Source organism: Lissotriton helveticus, chromosome 5_1, assembly GCF_964261635.1.
Source record: "Lissotriton helveticus chromosome 5_1, aLisHel1.1, whole genome shotgun sequence".
Lineage (NCBI taxonomy): Eukaryota > Metazoa > Chordata > Amphibia > Caudata > Salamandridae > Lissotriton > Lissotriton helveticus.
The window spans coordinates 1,622,891,871-1,622,905,126 of NC_136065.1; the positions used below are offsets into that span (position 1 = coordinate 1,622,891,871).

The 13,256-nt window shown below is 38.1% G+C and overlaps 8 non-coding genes across 8 annotated transcripts; all 8 read right to left on the reverse strand.

Annotated features, from left to right (window-relative positions):
• Positions 1 to 727: 727 nt before the first annotated feature.
• TRNAR-UCG (transfer RNA arginine (anticodon UCG)) lies at positions 728 to 800 on the reverse strand. The gene has a single exon. It is a non-coding gene; the product is annotated as a tRNA-Arg (tRNA).
• A 645-nt stretch (positions 801 to 1,445) lies between these two features.
• On the reverse strand, positions 1,446 to 1,518 carry TRNAR-CCU (transfer RNA arginine (anticodon CCU)). Its single transcript has one exon. It is a non-coding gene; the product is annotated as a tRNA-Arg (tRNA).
• An 803-nt stretch (positions 1,519 to 2,321) lies between these two features.
• TRNAR-UCG (transfer RNA arginine (anticodon UCG)) lies at positions 2,322 to 2,394 on the reverse strand. Its single transcript has one exon. It is a non-coding gene; the product is annotated as a tRNA-Arg (tRNA).
• A 647-nt stretch (positions 2,395 to 3,041) lies between these two features.
• Positions 3,042 to 3,114, reverse strand: TRNAR-CCU (transfer RNA arginine (anticodon CCU)). Its single transcript has one exon. It is a non-coding gene; the product is annotated as a tRNA-Arg (tRNA).
• A 1,522-nt stretch (positions 3,115 to 4,636) lies between these two features.
• TRNAR-CCU (transfer RNA arginine (anticodon CCU)) lies at positions 4,637 to 4,709 on the reverse strand. The gene has a single exon. It is a non-coding gene; the product is annotated as a tRNA-Arg (tRNA).
• Positions 4,710 to 5,512: 803 nt separating this feature from the next.
• TRNAR-UCG (transfer RNA arginine (anticodon UCG)) lies at positions 5,513 to 5,585 on the reverse strand. The gene has a single exon. It is a non-coding gene; the product is annotated as a tRNA-Arg (tRNA).
• Positions 5,586 to 7,804: 2,219 nt separating this feature from the next.
• On the reverse strand, positions 7,805 to 7,877 carry TRNAR-CCU (transfer RNA arginine (anticodon CCU)). Its single transcript has one exon. It is a non-coding gene; the product is annotated as a tRNA-Arg (tRNA).
• Positions 7,878 to 8,671: 794 nt separating this feature from the next.
• Positions 8,672 to 8,744, reverse strand: TRNAR-UCG (transfer RNA arginine (anticodon UCG)). The gene has a single exon. It is a non-coding gene; the product is annotated as a tRNA-Arg (tRNA).
• Positions 8,745 to 13,256: the final 4,512 nt, after the last annotated feature.

The window sequence follows — 13,256 nt, forward strand, 5'->3', positions numbered from 1 at the left end:
GATATTTCTCAGTTCTCTCCATAAGTAAACTTCCCATTTTCATCCTCTTTCATCCCCGACTTTAACACTCTGTTCTGTGCTATAATGGAGACTCTGTATTTCTAGCAAGTGGAGAGAAATTGGAGGAGAACCATTTTCGAATCAACACTTCTTCTTCCATGGATGCTTTTCTTAATAAACTGGGCTTTGACAGTGGTATCAAGCCGTCCTTGTCTTCAGCAGGACACAGAAACAGGCACCAAGTCTACAACCAAGTTCAACCACACTCTGCAACTTAATAGACCAGTGCTTTACAAATTAGCCAACTGTGTCATCAGCAAAGGCAGCCAATGTGCCAATCCTTTATAATTCTTCTGTAGTACTTTTCTTTCTCATAGGCAAAATTAGCACTTTAACTGCACAAATCATACAGATTTTACACTTGAAGCACTCCATGAACACATACTTACACACCTTGCAGTTCATCTACACACTTAAGCTAAAAACCCATTCTGTGAAGTCACAATTCTGCAAACCTAGTACATATTCAGTGCGTGTACATAGAAGCACTTTTTAATGCCACTTAAATGCACTAGATTTTAGACTGAAGATGCAATCTAAATGACTGTGCAGTATGTACTCGACTTTATTATTAATTAGGAATGAGAACCTGATGGCTATAAGAGTATTGGAAGAGCCTGTTTCCATTCAGAATGGAAACCTGAAGTGTGTGACCATTGTCAAAAACCGACCATGAAGGGACTCGAACCCTCAATCTTCTGATCCGAAGTCAGACGCCTTATCCATTAGGCCACGTGGTCATGTGTCTTGGTGTGTTTATTTTTATACAGTAGGTGGTATGCAAGGATGGAAATATATTATTTATAGTTATTTAGGTTTACAAACCAGTGTGGGGTTTTTTCAGCTCCTTTCAATTAAATCACTTTTTTGGAATTTATATAATGAGAATGTCACCAGTACGATAAGCTATTGTTTTCTTTTTTGCATTTAAACCTCTTTCTTCATGAGATTAAAGCTCAATGTATGCTTTTTATAGCTCTGGATGTTTCCCGAAGTGGAGAGAAACTGTTTTGAAAGTAGTACAAACTGCTCCTTCCTGGATATTCCAATTTACACGCACTCAAAGGTTGTATACATTTCATGAATCCTGACTTGCCCTATTCAAGTGCCTGAAAGCCTTTTACCACCTCTAGAAACAACAGTTACACCAATCCAATTCAAATAATTTTTTCCAAAGGAATATCTTCTGCCGGGTCAAAAATGCATCTGACAAAGATAAGTGTTTAAAAATCGACTTTGTAGTTTCAGAACATCAACATGACTCTGAAGACTATAGAAGTAAAACGGTACCATTTCAAAGTTCCTAATACCTCATAAGCTTCTGAGAGGAAGCATGTAATAAATATATTTATTTTTCTGGAAAAGTAAGAGTGGACATTGGTTTGCACCTCAGATGGGACTCGAACCCACAATCCCTGGCTTAGGAGGCCAGTGCCTTATCCATTAGGCCACTGAGGCACAGATAAATATCAGCAATCTAGAGGCATTATTTAAATGTATTCAATCGTCCAACACTGGTGTCTGCACACAGGATATTTCTCAGTTCTCTCCATAAGTAAACTTCCCATTTTCATCCTCTTTCAACCCCGACTTTAACACTCTGTTCTGTGCTATAATGGAGACTCTGTATTTCTAGCAAGTGGAGAGAAATTGGAGGAGAACCATTTTCGAATCAACACTTCTTCTTCCATGGATGCTTTTCTTAATAAACTGGGCTTTGACAGTGGTATCAAGCCGTCCTTGTCTTCAGCAGGACACAGAAACAGGCACCAAGTCTACTAACCAAGTTCAACCACACTCTGCAACTTAATAGACCAGTGCTTTACAAATTAGCCAACTGTGTCATCAGCAAAGGCAGCCAATGTGCCAATCCTTTATAATTCTTCTGTAGTACTTTTCTTTCTCGTAGGCAAAATTAGCACTTTAACTGCACAAATCATACAGATTTTACACTTGAAGCACTCCATGAACACATACTTACAAACCTTGCAGTTCATCCACACACTCTTGAGCTAAAAACCCATTCTGTGAAGTCAAAATTCTGCAAACCTAGTACATATTCAGTGCGTGTACATAGAAGCACTTTTTAATGCCACTTAAATGCACTAGATTTTAGACTGAAGATGCAATCTAAATGACTGTGCAGTATGTACTCCACTTTTTTATTAATTAGGAATGAGAACATGATAGCTATAAGAGTATTGGAAGAGCCTGTTTCCATTCTGAATGGAAACCTGAAGTGTGTGACCATTGTCAAAAACCGACCACGAAGGGACTCGAACCCTCAATCTTCTGATCCGAAGTCAGATGCCTTATCCATTAGGCCACGCAGTCATGTGTCCTGCTGTGTTTATTTTTATACTGTAGGTGGTATGCAAGGATGGAAAATATATTATTTATAGTTATTTAGGTTTACATCCCATTGTGTTTTTTTTTTCAGCTCCTTTCAATTAAAGCACTTTTTTGGAATCTATATAATCAGAATGTCACCAGTACGATAAGCTATTGTTTTCTTTTTTGCATTTAAACCTCTTTCTTCATGAGATTAAAGCTCAGTAAATGCTTTACATAGCTCTGGATGTTTCCAGAAGTGGAGAGAAACTGTTTTGAAAGTAGTACAAACTGCTCCTTCCTGGATATTCCAATTTACACACACTCAAAGGTTGTATACATTTCATGAATCCTGACTTGCCCAATTCAAGTAGCTGAAAGCCTTTCACCACCTCTAGAAACAACAGTTACACCAATCCAATTCAAAGAATTTTTTCCAAAGGAATATCTTCTGCCGGGTCAAAAATGCATCTGACAAAGATAAGTGTTTAAAAATTGACTTTGTAGTTTCAGAACATCAACATGACTCTGAAGACCATAGAAGTAAAATGGTACCATTTCAAAGTTCCTAATACGTCATAAGCTTCTGAGAGGAAGCATGTAATAAACATATTTATTTTTCTGGAAAAGTAAGAGTGGACATTGGTTTGCACCTCAGATGGGACTCGAACCCACAATCCCTGGCTTAGGAGGTCAGTGCCTTATCCATTAGGCCACTGAGGCACAGATAACTACCAGCAATCTAGAGGCATTATTTAAATGTATTCAATCGTCCAACACTGGTGTCTGCACACAGGAAATTTCTCAGTTCTCTCCATAAGTAAACTTCCCATTTTCATCCTCTTCCATCCCCGACTTTAACACTCTGTTCTGTGCTATAATGGAGACTCAGTATTTCTAGCAAGTGGAGAGAAATTGGAGGAGAACCATTTTCGAATCAACACTTCTTATTCCATGGATGCTTTTCTCAATAAACTGGGCTTTGACAGTGGTATCAAGCCTTCCTTGTCTTCAGCAGGACACAGTAACAGGCACCAAGTCTACTAACCAAGTTCAACCACACTCTGCAACTTAATAGACCAGTGCTTTACAATTTAGCCAACTGTGTCATCAGCAAAGGCAGCCAATGTGCCAATCCTTTATAATTCTTCTGTAGTACTTTTCTTTCTCGTAGGCAAAATGAGCACTTTAACTGCACAAATCATACAGATTTTACACTTGAAGCACTACATGAACACATACTTACACACCTTGCAGTTCATCTACACACACTTAAGCTAAAACCCATTCTGTCAAGTCAAAATTCTGCAAACCTAGTACATATTCAGTGCATGTACATAGAAGCACTTTTTAATGCCACTTAAATGCACTAGATTTTAGACTGAAGATGCAATCTAAATGACTGTGCAGCATGTACTCGACTTTATTATTAATTAGGAATGAGAACATGATGGCTATAAGAGTATTGGAATAGCCTGCTTCCATTCTGAATGGAAACCTGAATTGTGTGATCATTGTCAAAAACTGACTACGAAGGGACTCGAACCCTCAATCTTCTGATCCGAAGTCAGACGCCTTATCCAGTAGGCCATGCGGTCATGTATCCTGCTGCATTTATTTTTATACTGTAGGTGGTATGCAAGGATGGAAAATATATTATTTATAGTTATTTAGGTTTACAAACCATTGTGGGGTTTTTTCAGCTCCTTTCAATTAAATCACTTTTTTTGGAATTTATATAATGAGAATGTCACCAGTACGATAAGCTATTGTTTTCTTTTTTGCATTTAAACCTCTTTCTTCATGAGATTAAAGCTCAATGTATGCTTTTTATAGCTCTGGATGTTTCCTGAAGTGGAGAGAAACTGTTTTGAAAGTAGTAAAAACTGCTCCTTTCTGGATATTCCAATTTACACACACTCAAAGGTTGTATACGTTTCATGAATCCTGACTTGCCCTATTCAAGTAGCTGAAAGCCTTTCACCACCTCTAGAAACAACAGTTACACCAATCCAATTCAAATAATTTTTTCCAAAGGAATATCTTCTGCCGGGTCAAAAATGCATCTGACAAAGATAAGTGTTTAAAAATCGACTTTGTAGTTTCAGAACATCAACATGACTCTGAAGACTATAGAAGTAAAACGGTACTATTTCAAAGTTCCTAATACCTCATAAGCTTCTGAGAGGAAGCATGTAATAAATATATTTATTTTTCTGGAAAATGAAGGGTGGACATTAGTTTGCACCTCAGATGGGACTCGTACCCACAATCCCTGGCTCAGGAGGCCAGTGCCTTATCCATTAGGCCACTGAGGCACAGATAACTACCAGCAATCTAGAGGCATTATTTAAATGTATTCAATCGTTCAACACTGGTGTCTGCACACAGGACATTTCTCAGTTCTCTCCATAAGTAAACTTCCCATTTTCATCCTCTTCCATCCCCGACTTTAACACTCTGTTCTGTGCTATAATGGAGACTCAGTATTTCTAGCAAATGGAGAGAAATTGGAGGAGAACCATTTTCGAATCAACACTTCTTATTCCATGGATGCTTTTCTCAATAAACTGGGCTTTGACAGTGGTATCAAGCCTTCCTTGTCTTCAGCAGGACACAGAAACAGACACCAAGTCTACTAACAAAGTTCAACCACACTCTGCAACTTAATAGACCAGTGCTTTACAAATTAGCCAACTGTGTCATCAGCAAAGGCAGCCAATGTGCCAATCCTTTATAATTCTTCTGTAGTACTTTTCTTTCTCGTAGGCAAAATGAGCACTTTAACTGCACAAATCATACAGATTTTACACTTGAAGCACTCCATGAACACATACTTACACACCTTGCAGTTCATCTACACACACTTAAGCTAAAAACCCATTCTGTGAAGTCAAAATTCTGCAAACCTAGTTCATATTCAGTGCGTGTACATAGAAGCACTTTTTAATGCCACTTAAATGCACTAGATTTTAGACTGAAGATGCAATCTAAATGACTGTGCAGTATGTACTCCACTTTTTTATTAATTAGGAATGAGAACATGATAGCTATAAGAGTATTGGAAGAGCCTGTTTCCATTCTGAATGGAAACCTGAAGTGTGTGACCATTGTCAAAAACCGACCACGAAGGGACTCGAACCCTCAATCTTCTGATCCGAAGTCAGACGCCTTATCCATTAGGCCACGCGGTCATGTGTCCTGCTGTGTTTATTTTTATACTGTAGGTGGTATGCAAGGATGGAAAATATATTATTTATAGTTATTCAGGTTTACATCCCATTGTGTTTTTTTTTCAGCTCCTTTCAATTAAAGCACTTTTTTGGAATCTATATAATCAGAATGTCACCTGTACGATAAGCTATTGTTTTCTTTTTTGCATTTAAACCTCTTTCTTCATGAGATTAAAGCTCAGTGTATGCTTTTTATAGCTCTGGATGTTTCCCGAAGTGGAGAGAAACTGTTTTGAAAGTAGTACAAACTGCTCCTTCCTGGATATTCCAATTTACACACACTCAAAGGTTGTATACGTTTCATGAATCCTGACTTGCCCTATTCAAGTAGCTGAAAGCCTTTCACCACCTCTAGAAACAACAGTTACACCAATCCAATTCAAATAATTTTTTCCAAAGGAATATCTTCTGCCGGGTCAAAAATGCATCTGACAAAGACAGGTGTTTCAAAAATCTACTTTGTAGTTTCAGAACATCAACATGACTCTGACGAGTACAGAAGTAAAATGGTACCATTTCAAAGTTCCTAATACCTCATAAACATCTGAGAGGAAGCATGTAATAAATATATTTATTTTTCTGGAAAAGTAAGAGTGGACATTGGTCTGCACCTCAGATGGGACTCGAACTCACAACCTTATCCATTAGGCCACTGAGGCACAGATAAATGCCAGCAATCTAGAGGCATTATTTAAATGTATTCAATCGTCCAGCACTGGTGTCTGCACACAGGATATTTCTCAGTTCTCTCCATAAGTAAACTTCCTATTTTCATCCTCTTCCATCCCCGACTTTAACACTCTGTTCTGTGCTATAATGGATACTCTGCATTTGTAGCAAGTGGAGAGAAATTGGAGGAGAACCATTTTCGAATCAACACTTCTTCTTCCATGGATGCTTTTCTTAATAAACTGGGCTTTGACAGTGATATCAAGCCGTCCTTGTCTTCAGCAGGACACAGAAACAGGCACCAAGTCTACTAACCAAGTTCAACCACACTCTGCAACTTAATAGACCAGTGCTTTACAATTTAGCCAACTGTGTCATCATCAAAGGCAGCCAATGTGCCAATCCTTTATAATTCTTCTGTAGTACTTTTCTTTCTCGTAGGCAAAATGAGCACTTTAACTGCACAAATCATACAGATTTTACACTTGAAGCACTACATGAACACATACTTACACACCTTGCAGTTCATCTACACACACTTAAGCTAAAACCCATTCTGTCAAGTCAAAATTCTGCAAACCTAGTACATATTCAGTGCATGTACATAGAAGCACTTTTTAATGCCACTTAAATGCACTAGATTTTAGACTGAAGATGCAATCTAAATGACTGTGCAGTATGTACTCGACATTATTATTAATTAGGAATGAGAACATGATGGCTATAAGAGTATTGGAATAGCCTGCTTCCATTCTGAATGGAAACCTGAATTGTGTGACCATTGTCAAAAACCAACCACGAAGGGACTCGAACCCTCAATCTTCTGATCTGAAGTCAGACGCCTTATCCATTAGGCCACGCAGTCATGTGTCCTCCTGCTTTTATTTTTATACTGTAGGTGGTATGCAAGGATGGAAAATATATTATTTATAGTTATTTAGGTTTACAAACCATTGTGGGTTTTTTTCAGCTCCTTTCAATTAAATCACTTTTTTAGAATTTATATAATGAGAATGTCACCAGTACGATAAGCTATTGTTTTCTTTTTTGCATTTAAACCTCTTTCTTCATGAAATTAAAGCTCAATGTATGCTTTATATAGCTCTGGATGTTTCCCGAAGTGGAGAGAAACTGTTTTGAAAGTAGTACAAACTGCTCCTTTCTGGATATTCCAATTTACACACACTCAAAGGTTGTATACGTTTCATGAATCCTGACGTGCCCTATTCAAGTAGCTGAGAGCCTTTCACCACCTCTAGAAACAACAGTTACACCAATCCAATTCAAATAATTTTTTCCAAAGGAATATCTTCTGCCGGGTCAAAAATGCATCTGACAAAGATAAGTGTTTAAAAATCGACTTTGTAGTTTCAGAACATCAACATGACTCTGAAGACTATAGAAGTAAAACGGTACCATTTCAAAGTTCCTAATACCTCATAAGCTTCTGAGAGGAAGCATGTAATAAATATATTTATTTTTCTGGAAAAGGAAGGGTGGACATTGGTTTGCACCTCAGATGGGACTCGTACCCACAATCCCTGGCTTAGGAGGCCAGTGCCTTATCCATTAGGCCACTGAGGCACAGATAAATGTCAGCAGTCTAGAGGCATTATTTAAATGTATTCAATCGTCCAACACTGGTGTCTGCACACAGGATATTTCTCAGTTCTCTCCATAAGTAAACTTCCCATTTTCATCCTCTTTCATTCCCGACTTTAACACTCTGTTCTGTGCTATAATGGAGACTCTGTATTTCTAGCAAGTGGAGAGAAATTGGAGGAGAACCATTTTCGAATCAACACTTCTTCTTCCATGGATGCTTTTCTTAATAAACTGGGCTTTGACAGTGGTATCAAGCCGTCCTTGTCTTCAGCAGGACACAGAAACAGGCACCAAGTCTACTAACCAAGTTCAACCACACTCTGCAACTTAATAGACCAGTGCTTTACAAATTAGCCAACTGTGTCATCAGCAAAGGCAGCCAATGTGCCAATCCTTTATAATTCTTCTGTAGTACTTTTCTTTCTCGTAGGCAAAATTAGCACTTTAACTGCACAAATCATACAGATTTTACACTTGAAGCACTCCATGAACACATACTTGCAGTTCATCCACACACTCTTGAGCTAAAAACCCATTCTGTGAAGTCAAAATTCTGCAAACCTAGTACATATTCAGTGCGTGTACATAGAAGCACTTTTTAATGCCACTTAAATGCACTAGATTTTAGACTGAAGATGCAATCTAAATGACTGTGCAGTATGTACTCCACTTTTTTATTAATTAGGAATGAGAACATGATAGCTATAAGAGTATTGGAAGAGCCTGTTTCCATTCTGAATGGAAACCTGAAGTGTGTGACCATTGTCAAAAACCGACCACGAAGGGACTCGAACCCTCAATCTTCTGATCCGAAGTCAGACGCCTTATCCATTAGGCCACGCGGTCATGTGTCCTGCTGTGTTTATTTTTATACTGTAGGTGGTATGCAAGGATGGAAAATATATTATTTATAGTTATTCAGGTTTACATCCCATTGTTTTTTTTTTTCAGCTCCTTTCAATTAAAGCACTTTTTTGGAATCTATATAATCAGAATGTCACCTGTACGATAAGCTATTGTTTTCTTTTTTGCATTTAAACCTCTTTCTTCATGAGATTAAAGCTCAGTGTATGCTTTTTATAGCTCTGGATGTTTCCCGAAGTGGAGAGAAACTGTTTTGAAAGTAGTACAAACTGCTCCTTCCTGGATATTCCAATTTACACACACTCAAAGGTTGTATACGTTTCATGAATCCTGACTTGCCCTATTCAAGTAGCTGAAAGCCTTTCACCACCTCTAGAAACAACAGTTACACCAATCCAATTCAAATAATTTTTTCCAAAGGAATATCTTCTGCCGGGTCAAAAATGCATCTGACAAAGACAGGTGTTTCAAAAATCTACTTTGTAGTTTCAGAACATCAACATGACTCTGACGAGTACAGAAGTAAAATGGTACCATTTCAAAGTTCCTAATACCTCATAAACATCTGAGAGGAAGCATGTAATAAATATATTTATTTTTCTGGAAAAGTAAGAGTGGACATTGGTCTGCACCTCAGATGGGACTCGAACTCACAACCTTATCCATTAGGCCACTGAGGCACAGATAAATGCCAGCAATCTAGAGGCATTATTTAAATGTATTCAATCGTCCAGCACTGGTGTCTGCACACAGGATATTTCTCAGTTCTCTCCATAAGTAAACTTCCTATTTTCATCCTCTTCCATCCCCGACTTTAACACTCTGTTCTGTGCTATAATGGATACTCTGCATTTGTAGCAAGTGGAGAGAAATTGGAGGAGAACCATTTTCGAATCAACACTTCTTCTTCCATGGATGCTTTTCTTAATAAACTGGGCTTTGACAGTGATATCAAGCCGTCCTTGTCTTCAGCAGGACACAGAAACAGGCACCAAGTCTACTAACCAAGTTCAACCACACTCTGCAACTTAATAGACCAGTGCTTTACAATTTAGCCAACTGTGTCATCATCAAAGGCAGCCAATGTGCCAATCCTTTATAATTCTTCTGTAGTACTTTTCTTTCTCGTAGGCAAAATGAGCACTTTAACTGCACAAATCATACAGATTTTACACTTGAAGCACTACATGAACACATACTTACACACCTTGCAGTTCATCTACACACACTTAAGCTAAAACCCATTCTGTCAAGTCAAAATTCTGCAAACCTAGTACATATTCAGTGCATGTACATAGAAGCACTTTTTAATGCCACTTAAATGCACTAGATTTTAGACTGAAGATGCAATCTAAATGACTGTGCAGTATGTACTCGACATTATTATTAATTAGGAATGAGAACATGATGGCTATAAGAGTATTGGAATAGCCTGCTTCCATTCTGAATGGAAACCTGAATTGTGTGACCATTGTCAAAAACCAACCACGAAGGGACTCGAACCCTCAATCTTCTGATCTGAAGTCAGACGCCTTATCCATTAGGCCACGCAGTCATGTGTCCTCCTGCGTTTATTTTTATACTGTAGGTGGTATGCAAGGATGGAAAATATATTATTTATAGTTATTTAGGTTTACAAACCATTGTGGGGTTTTTTCAGCTCCTTTCAATTAAATCACTTTTTGGGAATTTATATAATGAGAATGTCACCAGTACGATAAGCTATTGGTTTCTTTTTTGATTTTAAACCTCTTTCTTCATGAGATTAAAGCTCAATGTATGCTTTTTATAGCTCTGGATGTTTCCCGAAGTGGAGAGAAACTGTTTTGAAAGTAGTAAAAACTGCTCCTTTCTGGATATTCCAATTTACACACACTCAAAGGTTGTATACGTTTCATGAATCCTGACTTGCCCTATTCAAGTAGCTGAAAGCCTTTCACCACCTCTAGAAACAACAGTTACACCAATCCAATTCAAATAATTTTTTCCAAAGGAATATCTTCTGCCGGGTCAAAAATGCATCTGACAAAGATAAGTGTTTAAAAATCGACTTTGTAGTTTCAGAACATCAACATGACTCTGAAGACTATAGAAGTAAAACGGTACTATTTCAAAGTTCCTAATACCTCATAAGCTTCTGAGAGGAAGCATGTAATAAATATATTTATTTTTCTGGAAAAGGAAGGGTGGACATTGGTTTGCACCTCAGATGGTACTCGTACCCACAATCCCTGGCTCAGGAGGCCAGTGCCTTATCCATTAGGCCACTGAGGCACAGATAAATGTCAGTAATCTAGAGGCATTCTTTAAATGTATTCAATCTTCCAACACTGGTGTCTGCACACAGGATATTTCTTAGTTCTCTCCATAAGTAAACTTCCCATTTTCATCCTCTTCCATCCCCGACTTTAACACTCTGTTCTGTGCTATAATGGAAACTTTGTATTTCTAGCAAGTGGAGAGAAATTGGAGGAGAACCATTTTCGAATCAACACTTCTTCGTCCATGGATGCTTTTCTTAATAAACTGGGCTTTGACAGTGGTATCAAGCCGTCCTTGTCTTCAGCAGGACACAGAAACAGGCACCAAGTCTACAACCAAGTTCAACCACACTCTGCAACTTAATAGACCAGTGCTTTACAAATTAGCCAACTGTGTCATCAGCAAAGGCAGCCAATGTGCCAATCCTTTATAATTCTTCTGTAGTACTTTTCTTTCTCATAGGCAAAATTAGCACTTTAACTGCACAAATCATACAGAGTTTACACTTGAAGCACTCCATGAACACATACTTACACACCTTGCAGTTCATCTACACACACTTAAGCTAAAAACCCATTCTGTGAAGTCAAAATTCTGCAAACCTAGTTCATATTGAGTGCGTGTACATAGAAGCACTTTTTAATGCCACTTAAATGCACTAGATTTTAGACTGAAGATGCAATCTAAATGACTGTGCAGTATGTACTCCCCTTTATTATTAATTAGGAATGAGAACATGATGGCTATAAGAGTATTGGAATAGCCTGCTTCCATTCTGAATGGAAACCTGAATTGTGTGACCATTGTCAAAAACCGACCACGAAGGGACTCGAACCCTCAATCTTCTGATCCGAAGTCAGACTCCTTATCCATTAGGCCACGCGATCATGTGTCCTGCTGCGTTTATTTTTATACTGTAGGTGGTATGCAAGGTTGGAAAATATATTATTTATAGTTATTTAGGTTTACAAACCATTGTGGGGTTTTTTCAGCTCCTTTCAATTAAATCACTTTTTTGGAATTTATATAATGAGAATGTCACCAGTACGAGAAGCTATTGTTTTCTTTTTTGCATTTAAACCTCTTTCTTCATCAGATTAAAGCTCAGAGTATGCTTTATATAGCTCTGGATGTTTCCAGAAGTGGAGAGAAACTGTTTTGAAAGTAGTACAAACTGCTCCTTCCTGGATATTCCAATTTACACACACTCAAAGGTTGTATACGTTTCATGAATCCTGACTTGCCCTATTCAAGTGCCTGAAAGCCTTTCACCACCTCTAGAAACAACAGTTACACCAATCCAATTCAAATCATTTTTTCCAAAGGAATATCTTCTGCCGGGTCAAAAATGCATCTGACAAAGATAGGTGTTTAAAAATCTACTTTGTAGTTTCAGAACATCAACATGACTCTGAAGAGTACAGAAGTAAAATGGTACCATTTCAAAGTTCCTAATACCTCATAAGCTTCTGAGAGGAAGCATGTAATAAATATATTTATTTTTCTGGAAAAGTAAGGTGTGAACATTGGTTTGCACCTCAGATTGGACTCAAACCCACAATCCGTGGCTTAGGAGGCCAGTGCCTTATCCATTAGGCCACTGAGGCACAGATAAATGCCAGCAATCTAGAGGCATTATTTAAATGTATTCATTCGTCCAACACTGGTGTCTGCACACAGGATATTTCTCAGTTCTCTCCATAAGTAAACTTCCCATTTTCATCCTCTTCCATCCCCGACTTAAACACTCTGTTCTGTGCTATAAAGGAGACTCTGTATTTCTAGCAAGTGGAGAGAAATTGGAGGAGAACCATTTTCGAATCAACACTTCTTCTTCCATGGATGCTTTTCTCAATAAACTGGGTTTTGACAGTGGTATCAAGCCGTCCTTGTCTTCAGCAGGACACAGAAAAAGGCACCAAGTCTACTAACCAAGTTCAACCACACTCTGCAACTTAATAGACCAGTGCTTTACAAATTAGCCAACTGTGTCTTCAGCAAAGGCAGCCAATGTGCCAATCCTTTATAATTCTTCTGTAGTACTTTTCTTTCTCGTAGGCAAAATTAGCAATTTAATTGCACAAATCATACAGATTTTACACTTGAAGCACTACATGAACACATACTTACACACCTTGCAGTTCATCTACACACACTTAAGCTAAAAACCCATTCTGTCAAGTCAAAATTCTGCAAACCTAGTACATATTCAGTGCGTGTACATAGAAGCAC